This window comes from Lissotriton helveticus, chromosome 1_1, assembly GCF_964261635.1.
Source record: "Lissotriton helveticus chromosome 1_1, aLisHel1.1, whole genome shotgun sequence".
Classification (NCBI taxonomy): Eukaryota; Metazoa; Chordata; class Amphibia; order Caudata; family Salamandridae; genus Lissotriton; species Lissotriton helveticus.
The window spans coordinates 1309204321-1309220167 of NC_136057.1; positions in this window are offsets into that span (position 1 = coordinate 1309204321).

Consider the following 15847-nt stretch of genomic DNA (forward strand, 5'->3'; position numbering starts at 1 on the left):
TACTCAGTACGTGTGAGAACCTGCCCATTTAAAATACTGGTAGGAAAACAACACCAAACAAACCCAAAACACACCGAGAACCGGTGTGTGCTATTGAAGAACAAGATGACATAACATGATGATTTGAATACGGCTCGTATGGAAGTAACTGTTTAGTTTTTGCTGCTACCATCAAAGCCCATTTCCCCTTTATCAATGTTTGCCTTTTGATATCTATAGCCTTTAGTTTTCACATACTGTTCATACATGCCAGCAGTCAGGCGCGCAACGCCCATAGGCTCAAAGTGCTTCAATCCCCCCCCCCCCTCCACTCCCCATCAGGTGTGTCAGCCTGGGCTGAGACAGCTTCCCAGGCACACAAGCTGCTGGTCTGGTGTCTGTCTTATTGCAGTTGCAGCGAGTACTTCACAGGTCTTTAAAAGACAATTTACTTGTTAACGAGCCTTCTTAGAGCCCATGCATCTCCACTCTGCCAATTGCTGCCAGCAGACCCTATTCAGGTGGGAGGCTTCCGGTTTTTTAAGTGAAATTGTCTTTTTCTTGGCTGTCTCCCACCTGAAATTGCCTTTCCTTCAATAAAAGTCAATGGGAGAAATACGTTCTCCAGATTATCTTTATTTTATTTTTTTAATGTTTTTAATCTCCCACTGTCCTTCTCCATTCAAATAGTACATAGACACGTTCATAGCGTCGATCATCCAGTGAGATCACTTCCGGTGGAGTAATCGGGAGACGAACTGGGAAAATGCTATGGAAAAAGCGGCCGGGGAATAATTGCCCAATTATAAATAAATATGGAGCAGCTCCGAGAGATCACTCGCCTCCTCCTGACCCGGAGTCGAACCTTGATTGATCCGCTTCGGGTCAGGCGGCATTTGACACGAGAGCTGAACACGGTACCAGAAAAACGAAGATTTGATCCCCCGTCCCCCTGCCAGTAAACTTCATGTCTGAAGCCCAGCGGAGAGGGCCGCGGCCTCGGGGATACAAATAGCGGCGAGAAACCAACTTCCTCCAGATTCCGAGTAAAAATAGCAGTGGTGTCAGGGATCAGCTCGTTTCCGCGCGCGTTTACAGAGTAATGAACAGGGGCGCCGGGGTAGTTGGGTCAGTTACGCTCTGCTTGTTCAGCAGAGTAAATGTATTCCCTCCCTCGGCTCTGCTGCCCTCCCCCCAAGCACCGCCAGCGTCTCTCAGCCGCTTCTCACCCAATGCCCATCACGAGAGCTCTCTTGGCACCACACGAGAGGGCGTGGGACCCGGGACAGTTCCCGCGCTGCAGCCAGCTCAGACCTCCAATGGCAGCGAGTACCGTGGATTGGGTATAAACCAGGGGCCTCATTTATGAAAAGTGAAGCATCGCTGCGTCAAAACAGCGATGCCTCACTTTTCATTGCGCCCTCCTTGCGACACCAATGATGCGTCATATTTACAATATGACGCATCATCGCGCAAGGAGTTACAGATACGTCAGTATTTCTGACGTATATCTGCATGGCGCAAAAGTGACACATTGCTGGCGTGTGTCATAAAAGTGACGCAACTCCAGCAATGTGTACTTTCACATGGGGCAAGCCCCATGTGAAAGGGCTTGCGTCAGTCTTACTCCTGCTGTGAGGCAGGCGTAAGGAATTGACGCATTTGCGTCCTAGAAGTGGCGCAGTGAAATCCTATAGATTTCCCTGCGTCACTTCTATGACCTTTTCTTGCGTCAGAACGCCCCCCTGCATACATTATACCTGGCGCAGGTATAATGTAGCGCAGGGGTTTACAAAGTGACGCATCTACCTAGATGCGTCACTTTGTAAATTTGGTGCAACAAGGCACATTTTTTACGTTGCTGTTGCGTCACACAAAGTGACGCATCAGCGGCGTAAAAGTGACGCACGGCCTCATAAATGAGGCTTCTGGAATTATGCGATGGTGAGGACCAAATTATGCTGTAAGAAAAGGCAAATTATGTTGCACGTTTTGTGACGTATTACTCCATTATATAGTCTTTTAAAAAAAAAAAAAAGAGTTAACCATTCCATTCACTAACTTTATTTGGACCACTAGTGCCATAAAAGTACATGATTTAAAAATGTAAATCGTTAACACTGTCGGGGCAAAGATTCAACCTCGTTAGTAACAGTTTAACACTCAAAGCAATTGGAAGGTGAATAGACCAGTTTTGTGAAGGGCATTAAACTGAGTGGCAACACCTGTTGTTGTATTTTTAGTAACTTGTGTTACTTTCAGCTAGAAAGTATTCTTTTAGGTAAAATCTGCAAATTATGTAGCAGATGATGTATGATTTGGCAAATGCGGCCAATCTATAATTATGGTGGAAACACTATGAGGCAGATTTACAAGGCACTTGCGCCACGTTTAAGCCGCCGTTGCGTGGCGCAACGGCGGCATAAACGTGGCGCATCCCTGCGCCCATTTACAATGTGACGCATCTAGGCAGATGCGTCACGTTGTAAAGCCCTGCGCCACATGTGGGTGTTCCGGCGCAGGGTGGGCGTTCCAGGGCAGGTGCACCTCGCAAAAGTGCCTGCGTGAAATCTACAAGATTTCATGCAGCCACTTGTGCGACGCTGCTACGTCAATTCCTCACACCTGCTTGAAGCAGGCGTAAGGACTGACGCAGCACGTTAAGTATAGGGCACACCCGAGCATTGCTGGAGTCGCGTCGCGCTTGCGATGTGACTCCAGCGATGCGCCCCCTTACGCCACGAAATGCGTCACGCATCGGCCTACCCATGCGCCACGGCGCGCCGCATTATAAATGCGGCGCTTCCGCCGTGACGCAAGGGTAGTTTTGCGTGACGCATTTGTTCTGGCGCATCCCTGCTAATTTGCAGAGATGCGCCGGAGCTCATAAATATGCCCCTATGTTTGCAGAATCGCATAATTCCAGTGGTCCTGAATATATGTGCAGATTTGTCAGTCAGAGAATCCTTTATTTGGTCTTTCACAACCATAAAGCACACAATAGATAAAAGAATAAATAAAAATCTATAATCTACCAAGTACAAAAATTAAAAGACACAATTAGTGCACATTTACAGTCCCGTTTGTGCCTTTCTTTACTTAGTTAGTGTCCGTTTTTCGAAGGAGGGTCCAATCAATGTGAGTAATTTCACCCCTCTACAGAATAAAATGCTGGAGGAACACCCCACCCAGCGGATTACAGCCTGCCTACAAGTACGAATGTTAAGTTTGTTAAAAATCGGTTTTAATAACGTCCTTCTTGCGCCGTTGACAAAGGGGCAGACACACAACAAGTGGCATAAGGATTCTTTTTGGTAACTGCATAGGCGACAATTTTCGTCTTCATGTTTGCCATATGAGCATATTTATTCCAAGAGCGTCCTGATGGTTCAAGAGTCAGGGGTAACCTGGATTCCATGCAGTGACATGTTAAGAATTTTAGAAGCCCCGGGCAAAATATATTTTGGGGCCCCCTCTACGGAATACATTTTTTTTTATTAACCATTTCCTGCTAATTCAAGTACACATGCCAAACATTACTAAATTATATGTTAAATTAAAAAAAAGTTCAGTTTCTCAGGGGTCCCCTTGGAAGGTGGAGACCTTGGGCAATTGTCCACTTTGCCCATGCCTTAAAACATCTCTGATTTCATGCCATTGTATGGTATTAAGGCAACATTTCACTTAATTGTAACCAGTGCCTAACTTGTAAATAAATAAGTGAAAGGGCTCTCGTCTGGATGCCACTGTAGCTTGCACCACACATTGCCCCTGCCACCACTGCCAATAATAGTAACAACACAACTAATAACTATCACACTTCTACAAGTGTGATAATTCGACTATTTCAGGCCTCCAAAGCTATAAGAATTGCTTGGGCGGCAGGTAATAGTCATTTTTAATGGATATTGAATTAATAATTAATGGTTGTAGTCCCCTGTAAATCAGCCAGACAGCGACACCTAGTGACAGCATGTCTCACGAGCTCCGGTGAGGACTATTAAGTGCCGGTGCTGGGCACCGGAACCGGCTCAAATTAAGCACTGATTGTAACTATATCAAGGAATTCTGGTGATTGGCAAATACTGACCTTCTAACTGCCTCATTGGCAAGAACCCTTGGAAGAGAGAGTTTTAGGGACCTATGAAGACCAGCATAGCTATAACATAGCTACTACACAGCCCGTGGGCGTGGCTACGGTGTTCAGAGACTGCAGCTACCCAGAAAAAATCATTGTGATTCTGGCCCCAGGAACAGTAGTGATTGCACGAAGAAGGCAGCCCAAGTAGATGGAGATGGCAGTAGTTTGAAATTATGATGTAGAGGAGAAGAGCATGGCTTTACCATTTCTATACCCGTTGCCACTCTGAGTATATCCCCTATTGAGACATGTCTGTTGCTACTTACATAAAGAAAGATGAGCAGAAGTAATTGACCTGGGTGAATAGTTCACCATTGTACCACAAATAACCTTTCAATATGCAGAGTATTGCAGTCAGTGTTTAATGATGGACGTCACTTTATAGCATGCAATATTTAACAAAAATATTGTAACCACTACATCAACTAACTTCTACACAACAAGGATGCTAAGTTAAGTAAGTATAATTTACCTTCATGATGTTGTGGTGGGCAGTGTAGATGGTGTGGTATTTTTGTAGACCACTATTTCTCAATGTAGTGTCATACAACTTCGTTTAGTATCTAGAATGGATACGTGTGTCATTTAGTTGTCAAACGTACACATAGTTTTGGCAAAAATGTCAGCTTGAAGTTGAACACATTATTTGTGTTTTTAGACAGTACCACACTTTGGAACTGAATTTCTGAGAATGTGTTTTTTTCTAGCCTGCTTTGCTGAGGTTTTAGGGAACTGTTACACTTACACCATATGTTCTTACTTTGTCCCTTCTACTTTGTGAGTGATATCATGCTATAATCATTTTCTTTTCTTCTTGTTAGTGGAGCAGGAGATGGCGGAGCCTTTGACGACCGTCAGGGATTGGTCAGGTCAAGACACAAAAGCCTTCTGAAGCCCTTAGGGTAAATGGGGAAAGGGCATCTATTATGAAGATGATCCACAGAACCCATTTAAAAAAGCAAGTGCCAGGATACCCTCACTGGTGACAGTGTGCTTTACAAATACACATACCATAAAACAATACATAACATAACGCAGTGTGAAGTAAGGCATTACAGAAGATTAATTGTCATAATTAGTAAACTGAGATCTCGGTTTACTACTATCTTACAAGGATGTAAGCTGTGTAATAATTAAGGCTCCCTGTTTTCCGTTTTTACGGATTTTTACAGATAAATACAGACCGAAAACAATGTGTTTTCTGTCTGCATTTATTTTTAAAAGTGGATAAATACAGAAAATTGTGCTCTTTTCAAGTGACTCTCCGTGCTGTCTTTGATTAATTATAGGTCAGCAGCGGAGAATATGGATAGTATGAGAAATTAAAAAACAGGATAACATTTCTTTAAATAATGGTACATGTCAACATACTTTATGGTATAATGCTAGTATTTACCAGTGGATGTATTGGTGTGTGATATTTGACAGCTTAAATATCTAAAACACAACAGACATTAAATTATGAGTGTGCGCCTATCAGTTAAATAAATATGGAAATGTAGTTTTTGAACTTCATTTATACACAAAATACAAAATAAATATGGAGAAATACATACAAAATGGCACAAAAATAAATATGGATAAATGCAGACGGAAATGTTGAAAAAATAAATACCATAAAACCGGGAGCCTTTGTAATAATAGAGTCATATGTTAACTCTTGCAGGCAAGGACCCCCACCGAAGGTTACCCAGAGAAATGTATGCTTTAGTGCCTACAGGAATTTGATGAACCTAAGGCAACACTACGAACTGTAATAGGAAAGGTCAGTGGATATAAGGCCCGAATCCCCTATGGCATCTGATTTAAACAAACCTCATCTAAAGATAGTTGGAATTAAAGATCTATTGTTGTAAATATTCAAATCTGGTGTCTGTCCTGAATAAATACAAGGGCTATATTTACAAGGACAAAATGTAAGTTTTGGTCCTCAGGCACAGGTGACCAGAACAAGAATTAACATCCTCACAGCAAGGCCTGCGATCATTATTTAGTGACCTAATGATTCTGCTATTGTGCTTGCACCAAATAACAATTATAGGCCTCGAGTTTCCCCATTCCTAATGCTATGGGGTTTCTGTTTCAAACTTTGCATGAAATCGTACTTGCGCATAATTGAAAGTCCTTATGAGTGGACATTCGGGCAAATGCATTGCAGGGCAAGACATGTTTTTAGTAATAGACTCCCAGCTTTCATCACTAAAGGAATTATAATTAGCTTTGAGAAACTCTACTCTTACACAACAAGTTTCTAAGAATTGATGGGGTGCCTTTGCCATCAATCCATTCTTCTATTTGGGAGATGGGGAACACTTATGGCTATATGCATGATTGATAGACAGATAAAGTAATTTTCAGGGATTCTCTTCACTGAGAGTGGAAAAATGAACTGAGGTTGCACAGCTACTTCCAATATCCTACCACTGTTTTATAAAGTGGTAAATGAAGAGTTTGGAAAATAATGTGGCCCACTTGCTTTGCAAAAAAAATGACAATTATTTGATTTGGAGGATTCCTTACCAACGTAGCGTTAGTCCGCCCCGCGCAGCATCCACCGGACAAGACCACTAACATTGCATGCTGGGACTGGTAAGCACAGTTCAAGGAGCAACCTGCTAGGGATGCATGCGATAGGTATTTACCTTTTGGGGCGGAGCAACGCACGACTAATCAGGAGAGGGCAAGATACTTTATCTGGGATACACGCCCACTACCTGATTCATTCACACCCCTGGCACTGATGAAGGCTAAAGAAAACGCCAAAATGCATTCGCCGATAGCGGGTGATGCGGGATTACTTCTTACCTGTGTGAAGGAATAAAGGTGTTTCCACTTGTTCCCCTGGTGTGGCCTCTTCACTTTGTCCTTGGAGATGGTGTTTTTTTGGATGCAATACAGCGCGAGTTCCAGTGTCGCGCATAAGAGGCCCCTGTTTCAATTAGCAGGCTCTGGTCTACTGGCCTCTACTTCGGTGGACTTTTTGGATCTGGGTTACCGGAATCACCAGAGCCCACCTGCTAGCCCGGGAAGAGAGAGGGCGGTGCTGAGGCCACTTGGCTTCACATTGGGCGAGGTATGATCTCCATCCTTGCCCCCGCCTAATGGATCCCCGTGGCATGCAGGTTGAAACGGTTGGGGACTGGAGGAGACATCACATTCCAAGAACATTGGATTTGGAGGATTCCTTACCTACGTAGCGTTAGTCCGCCCCCCGCAGCATCCACCGGACAAGACCACTAACATTGCATGCTGGGACTGGTAGGCGCTGTTCAAGGAGCGACCTGCTAGGGATGCATGCGATAGGTATTTACCTTTTGGGGGCGGAGCTACGCATGACTAATCAGGAGAGGGCAAGATTCTTTATCTGGGATACACGCCCACTACCTGATTCATTCACACCCCTGGCGCTGATGAAGGCTAAAGAAAACGCCGAAATGCATTCGCCGATAGCGGGTGATGCGGGACTACTTCTTACCTGTGTGAAGGAATAAAGGTGTTTCCACTTGTTCCCCTGGTGTGGCCTCTTCACTTTGTCCTTGGAGAAGGTGGTTTTTTGTATATATATATATATATATATATATATATATATATATATATATATATATATATATATATATATATATATATATATATATATATATAAATATGTATATATATATATATCAACAACACGAAGGGTAGCCCTGATGAAAGGAAGCCTCAGGCAGTTGTAATAAATCCATTTTATTAGAGGCTCGACTTGCCAGCAAAGTTCAACGTGAACAAGGAACTTCCAAGTGTCTCTTATCCCTCTTGCCAGACGCGTTTCAGGAACAACGGTTCCCTTTCTCAATGGCTTGGAACTGCATCAAGTTCGTAATGCTGCCTCGCACTATTTTATCTTCACGGGCCCTGCTCCAGTGGGCGTGGCCACAACAGCCTTCTGGGACCTGTAGTGCGAAGAAATTAAACTCAAGTGAGTGCCTCGAACTTTGCAGGAAAAATTAACATAGTCTTAAAACCCCAGTGGGTTGAAGTCAATGGCACGTTGAAAACTGCCCTGCTTTGTAGTAGAGTCTCAGGACACTGTCTCCCATATATATATATATATATATATATATTACCTACTGGCGGTCGCCAGTAGGTATATATAGTTAGGATTTTTTCTCTATGGGATTTTTGAAAATTCTATGTCTAATAACTTTGGCGTTTGTGGACGGAATTGGCTGAAATTTTCAGGAAAATTGAACATTTTGTTTCTGAGCAGCCCCTGAAAATTTGGGGGGGGGTTCGTCAAGGGGGGGCCGAGAAAAAAGGGGGGTCCCAAAACGAGTTTTTCCCATGTTAATTTCCATAGGGCGGTTGGCCTCACTTTTAGCCCGAACGGCTGAATGGATTTGCACGAAACTTGGCAAAATTGTAGGGACCGGTAGCCCGATGTGCCTTTGCTAGGTCTCAATATATGTGCACCAGTGGATTTTGAGAAATTAACGTTCAAAAAAAGATATATATCTGTGACAGCGTCCCGGGTAGCGCTCCGTTTTGCGTACTTTTCGCGTTACGGAGCTTTGCGAAGCGAAGCTGATTGGCTCTCCGGTGTCTGTAAACATTCCAAACAGTCCGTAGCGGCCGCCATCTTGTCTCTCGGTAGGATCGAGAGACAAGAGGAGGCTAAAGCGAAGGGGCAAATGACCATAAGGGGGCATAGTAGATCCTCCCTGACCCCCTAGGTTTGATGTGGAGGCTTTAAAAGGGCCCCGCGGGGCAAAAAAAAAAAATCGTTTTTTTTCGTGGGGTGCGCCCGGTACGCGTAACGGAAAGCGGACTGGGGAGCGTACTACAAGGAAACAAGAATGATTGACTTTTAACTTATTGTATGTTTATAGACTTTTTTTTTTTTTTTTTTTCTGCTGAGTGACGTCTCGGCCTATCTCCACGGGATGCAGTCCCTACCATCTCGGCGTTTAAGCCCAGGGGGACCGGTAGTGTGGGAGAGATAACGTCTGTTAACGTTCGATTCGAAGGAAATCAGGAAGTGTTGATAAACATTGTCTGCGCCATCTTGCCTTTTTTCAAATGCCACACTTTTGTCGTGCACGGCAGCCATTTTAGATGCCTTGACCAGACCCACTCTCTGCACGCTGTCGATCCTTAGCATGGCTCCCCAACCTCGCAAGCATCTCCCCCAGGCACTGGTCACCCCCGCTCTCTGTCTTATGCATGGGCAATAAACCTCCCCCCATCTGCGCTGCTCTTCCCTGAGAATCACACCCTGTGCCCGCCCGACACCTCCCTTACGCCCTATTCACTACCGCACCCTCTGACACTCCTCTTCCTCTGTGTCCGATTGTCCAGGCCGGTCCCAGGCTATCACCTAGCCCTGCAGATGTAGTTTATGGCCCCAGCTGTAAAGAATCACCCCTCTTCAAAGGAGTTACAGTAGATCAAGGCCCCCACCCGATGAGATCCGTCACACCACACGCGTTCCTACTATCTGAAAACCATCCTGTATTGTGATTGGGGAGGGGACCGAGCCTGAAGCGGAAGATTCCAGGGATGCCTCTTTGTACATCAAAGTTTTTACAATTATGTGTCACATTAAAAATATATAGCACTCCATCAAAGTAGTAGGATTATAAAACTTTAATAACTTATAAATATATACAACGCAACAAAAACAGTAAATACATTTAAAAAAAAATTTGAAAAAAGAAGCAACAATGGTCAGTAGCTGTGTTTTGTGCGAATAGTCCCAAGGCAGCACAACGTGCTGAGTTCTGGACGGCACCCAGGTGATGTTACCTGGGTGCCGCACTGGTTTTTGGTATCCTACAATGCAGCTCCGAAAAACGGCGTGGGGCGTCCCGGGGGTGCGGGGGGAGGTCTCGTCAGTAGCGGTCTGTTGTGCGAATAGTCCCAAGGCAGCAGAACGCGCTGAGATGTGGATGGCACCCAGGTGATGTCCAGTAAGTTGCCGCACTGGTTTTGGTATCCTACAATGCTGCTCCGAATAACGGCGTGGGGCGCCCCGGGGGGGGGGGTGAGGCGGCGTGAACGGGCCTCCCCAGGTGGAGGCTCGTCTGCTGTAGTGGGGCGCCCCTTTACCGTTTCAGTTGCCATTCCGCCCGCTTTTGGTACACTGTGCCAAAATCCGCCATTCAGTTGAGTTGCGCCCACTCTTGCGGTGCAGCGATAGGCGGCTGCCACAGGACTCTCAAAATGGCGGCAGGCTCTTTCCTTTTTGGGCCTGGTCCACTGAAATGGCCCTGGGACACCTTGGAACTCGGACGCTTGTCTGCTAGGTCTTGGACCCCATTCTCGGAAGCGTCCCCTCAGCCTTGAAGATTCTACAAAAGTCTTGGGGGCCCCCGACTCCTGCAGGCTTCCGGTGGGGAGCGGCTGCCATGATTGCTCGCAGAATGACCACGACGGAGCCACGAGATGGTGGTGCTTTCATGCTGACGCCAGCTTCAGTCTGAAACATCCAGAAACAAGGTGGGGCTTTCATCGTTTGGGAAAAAAAAATGTTTTAATCCAATGAAAAGTGTTATTTTTAGGTCATGTGATCAAACCTTCCATCATTAGGAAACCAAAAGTAAAATGAACCAATGAAAAGTTTTATAAACAAGTCACATGACCTGTTATGCGGCATAGGGCTATAAAAAGCGTAGAAAATCCGTTGGCACGTGAGGCAGGCGTCAGTAGCGGACCGATGTGCGAATAGGCCGAAGGCAGCACAACGCGCCAAGATCCGGATGGCACCGAGGTGGTGTCCAGCAAGTTGCCGCACTGGTGTGGCCATCCTACAATGCTGCGCCGAAAGTCGGCGTGGGGCGCCCCGTTGGCCTGTGAGTTCGCGTCAGTCAGTGGGGGCTGTTTGAGGATCTGACTGCATTGGAAAGCAATGTGATGCTGTGCGTCGCCCCCAAGATGGAGGTTCCTGGGCTGCAGTGGGGCACCCCTTGGTGTTTCACTCGCTATGCAGCTGAGTTGCGTGCGCACTTGCGGCGAATAGGCCGAAGGCAGCACAACGCGCCGAGATCTGGATGGCACCGAGGTGGTGTCCAGCAAGTTGCCGCACTGGTGTGGCCATCCTACAATGCTGCGCCGAAAGTCGGCGTGGGGTGCCCCGTTGGCCTGTGAGGTGGCGTCAGTAGCGGACCGATGTGCGAATAGGCCGAAGGCAGCACAAGGCGCCAAGATCCGGATGGCACCGAGGTGGTGTCATAGTTGAGAGTTCTGAGCAGCGCTTGTAACACTGTCTGAAGCTTATTTGCACCTGCTGCAGCTTCACTATTGCCCTGGTGTGGCCTAAGATCGCCCATGACATAGGCGGCCGCCTCCCGGGGTCCGGCGGAACTTTTTTCCTTTTCCTTTGTGCATCTTGTCCCACAATCCGTTTGACCTGAAGACACGACCAGGTCCCTGAATGTGTGCAGAGGGACGCTATTGATTGAATCAAAATGGCGGCTTCACACAAAGCTGACTCAAGCGTTGCTGCTGATGCTATACAGACAAAAACTGGTTTTCAGTTTGTACATTCTTCAGGATTTTTCCATCCAAGGCTGGTTGAGAGTTTGTAGAACAATGGCTTCAGATTTTCAACATACTACTCTTCAACATTCTTCCTAAATGTAACAATGTGAGACTCACTAGGAGAACGGTGTAGTGAGGGCCACAAACGGCTGTTTATCTTTCCTTTCAAAATGCTGCCAACAATATTTTCGGAATGGAAGATACCACAAGGCGCTGAGATTCGGTTGGCACCGAGGTGGTGTCCAGCAAGTTGCCGCACTGGTGTGGCCATCCTACAATGCTCCGCCGAAAGTCGGCGTGGGGTGCCCGAAGGGGGGGGGGGAGGCGGCGCAAACGAGCCTCTCCCGCATCTCCATGTGGAGGCACTTCATCTGCAGTGGGGCGCCGAGATCCGGATGGCACCGAGGTGGTGTCTAGCAAGTTGCCGCACTGGTGTGGCCATCCTACAATGCTGCGCCGAAAGACGGCGTGGGGTGCCCGAATGGGGGGGGGGGAGGCGGCGCAAACGAGCCTCTCCCGCCTCTCCAGGTTGAGGCACTTCATCTGCAGTGGAGCGCCGTCTAGCTGAGTTTCGCCTGCTCTTGCTGCTACAGCGACAGGCGGCTGCAACAGGACTCTCAAAATGGCGGCCTGTTCTTTGGATTTGGCCTGGCCCACTAAAATGGCCCTGGGACACCTTAGAACTCGGACGCTCGAATTTTTTTTCCTTTCCTCTACATGCAAAAAAGGTAAATGCCCGGTACGTTACCTGCCTCATCTGCCACGATGTACTCTCCAGAGGAACCGAAAAAAAATATAGTTATGGTAATTATACCATGCATCGTCATATGGAGAGGTGGCACCGATTAATTATAGTGCTGCACAAAAGAGAGATTTGGAGGACAACCCCCGACCTGCCAGTACATTCACCAAAGAAGTGGCACTGACAGCATCAGAGGCAAGGGAAACGGTCCCAAATATTCAGAAGAACTTTGGAAAGATTAAAATGACATGTTTAGATTGTGGCAAATTAATTTCATGTGGACAGATGAGTGTTACTCTAATAAATACAGCATATGAACATCATCATAGTCGATGGTTGGTGGAGACATTTTGACTATATCCTGGACCTGCCCGTCCTCGCCCAAAATGGCGCCGGAATAAATGGGACTCGTAACTCCTTGTTGTGTACTGGTTGCACAACCTTGATATCACGAGATACGTATGCAGTTTTGAAGCACATGGCGGGCGGGGACGAGAATTGATTGAATATTTCGACATCCCTATTGATATTAAGTTCTGATGTGTTATTGATTACTGTACTATTGAAAGTTCGAATTAACGTCACCCATGGTACTTGCCCGCAAATGTATATCTAGATAATTTTATTGTAACTGGCCCTGTCGTATTTTAATTATAAAATGTACGTCCACCGATTCCGAAACTGTTAGACACCTTAGTTCTTGCAACCTAATGGCCCGCCCGTTACGTTCCTCTACAGTGTAAATGTCTCCTCATCATATACGATTACAGTTTGCTCCGTGGCCGGCCCACGTGGGTATAGGCCCGTATTTGTATACTGACATTTTCACAATAAAGGTTTTTAAAAGAAAACATGTTAGTAGTATTTACATTGGTAAAGTTTTTAATAATAGTCACTGTTTTCGAATCAGTAAAAGGCAAGTGAAATAAAGCAGTCCAATTACATGAAGGGTAAAAGGTATAATACGCAGGAATGCAGTAAAGATAAATGGGCAAGGGCTGTTGTGTTTTCTACTCCTACAACATAAAGTGATCGATAAGAATCTGATATTCAGGCGTATCGGCGACTAAGACAGCAGGCCGAGCCTCTTTTGCTCAACGGCTCCGTCATGGGACGAAGAAACGCCCTTTTTCTCGAAAAAGGAATATATTTTACTTGCAGGACAGTTGTAAATTTTCCGGGAAAGTACATTAGCCTGGAACATTATAACATATATGTTTAAGAAAAAATAATATTCGAAAGTAATAAAAAGCGTAATTTTTAGGTCATATGACCAAGCCTTTCATCATTAGAATGAGAAAAGTAAAATGAACCAATGAAAAGTTTTATTAACAAGTCACATGACCTGTTATGCTTACGTTACGCGCTGCGCGCCGCGCCCCGGATCGCTTCCGGGAAGCTGCGCTTCGCACACCGGAGCACTTCCGGATGCGCTAACGCGGCGCGTCATATGACGCATTACGCGACAACGCAGGTCCAGAATATAGTCAAAATGTCTCCACCAACCAGCGGTCGGAACACAACCCCTTTCAGCAGGCTAAATAGTTCTGTTAAATGACAACAGAAGGGACAGGCAACAAGAACCATCAGTCAAAGAGGGGAGGGCAAGTTCTTCTCTACCGGGTCACGTTGGGGCGCTACCGGAACTGATCGAATTGGTAGTCTACAGTGTTTCTGGATGTTTCAGACTGAAGCTGGCGTCAGCATGAGAGCACCACCATCTCGTAGCTCCGTCGTGGCCATTCCACGAGCAATCATGGCAGCCGCTCCCCACCAGAAGCCTGCGGGAGTCGGGGGCCCCCAAGACTTTTGTAGAATCTTCAAGGCTGAGGGGACGCTTTCGAGAATGGAGCCCAAGCCCTAGCAGACAAGCGTCCGAGTTCCAAGGTGTCGCAGGGCCATTTTAGTGGACCACGCCCAAATCTGAAGAGCCGGCCGCCATTTTGAGAGTCCTGTGGCAGCCGCCTATCGCTGCACCGCAAGAGCGGGAGCAACTCAACTACATGGTGAGCGAGACGCTGTAGTCGCAAGAGCGGGCGGTAAACAGCTGAATGGCGGAAGAGGCACAGTGTAGCAAAAGCGGGCGGAATGGCAAGTGAAACGGTAAAGGGGCGCCCCACTACAGCGTGTCTTTAGGTCAAACGGATTGTGGGACAAGGTCAAGAATGGAAGAGTCACCAAAAGGCAAAAAGTTCCGCTTGACCCCGGGAGCCGGCCACCTATGTCGAGGGCGATCTCAGGCCACACCAGGGCAACACGACTTGGGGAGGGGGCCGGAGCCAAGCGCCCCCTCCGAGTCCGCGCCATCACACCGTCCCTCGGGGGCCTCCGTCAAGCGGTTCAGGGAGGCACCGCATCACATTGTTTTCAAATGCAGTCACGTCCTCAAACAGCCCCCACTTACATTGAGAATAGTGAAGCTGTAGCAGGTGCAAATAAGCTTCAGACAGTCTAACAAGCACTCCTCAAAACTTTGAACTATCAGAGTGCATGAGTTTCATGCTCGATCGATTGAGCTAGCCGGATCGGGCAACAAAAAGTATAAAATAGTTATGTAAATAGTTATTTAATAAAATGTTTTACCCTGTTACTTTGCTGGTGTGTTGTATATATTTGTAATATTTGCATAGAGTTTATCGTTATTTTGGGCGGGGTGGGTGGCGGAGCCGAGCTGTCTTGCAGCCATCATGGTGTGGAGCTCAGTTCATCTCACTAGTTTCGTATTTCTCATGAGGGGTTGTTCCTAATGTTTCTATTTTAGCGAGGTCAAAAAGAGATCCCATTAGTGGCCTACTGATTTTGCTCGATTCCTTTTGTTTTTTTACACGATTTTTCACTATCTGCAAAGACTAAACAGAGTATTGCGACTCTGTGCTTGTTTGTAAATAGAGAATGAACCAAAGAGAACCAATTCTAAAACAGTAAATGCTTGGATAACAATCAATCAAATGGAGAGAGAAGCAGGCACGACGGATTACAACGGGGGCAAAGGCCTGCGTTAACTACCCTTCACTATCTGCAAAGAGAGAGTACTCCTAATAGAAATGAGGGGGGGGGCAGCATTCAAAGCAGATCAGTGTGCATAAACACGAAAATGTTTTTACTTACCACGTACTTGACATTCGACAGCTTATGATATTTGCTATTAAAAAACCATTGAAATTCACTGAAAAAACCATAGGTTATAGACCATATATAGTTAGGAATTAGCATTTACAAAACCTTGAAAATTCACTGAAAAAACCATAGGTTATAGACCATATATAGTTAGGAATTAGCATTTACAAAACCTTATTTTACTTACACAAAACCATTGAAATTCCATATATAGTTAGTTGCACTAACTATATATCGCGCACCCGCAATCCACTGCTGATGATGTCACATATTACATCATTCATGACATGGTCAGTGACATCACTGATGACATCACTGATGACATCTCAAATGACATCACTGATGACATCACT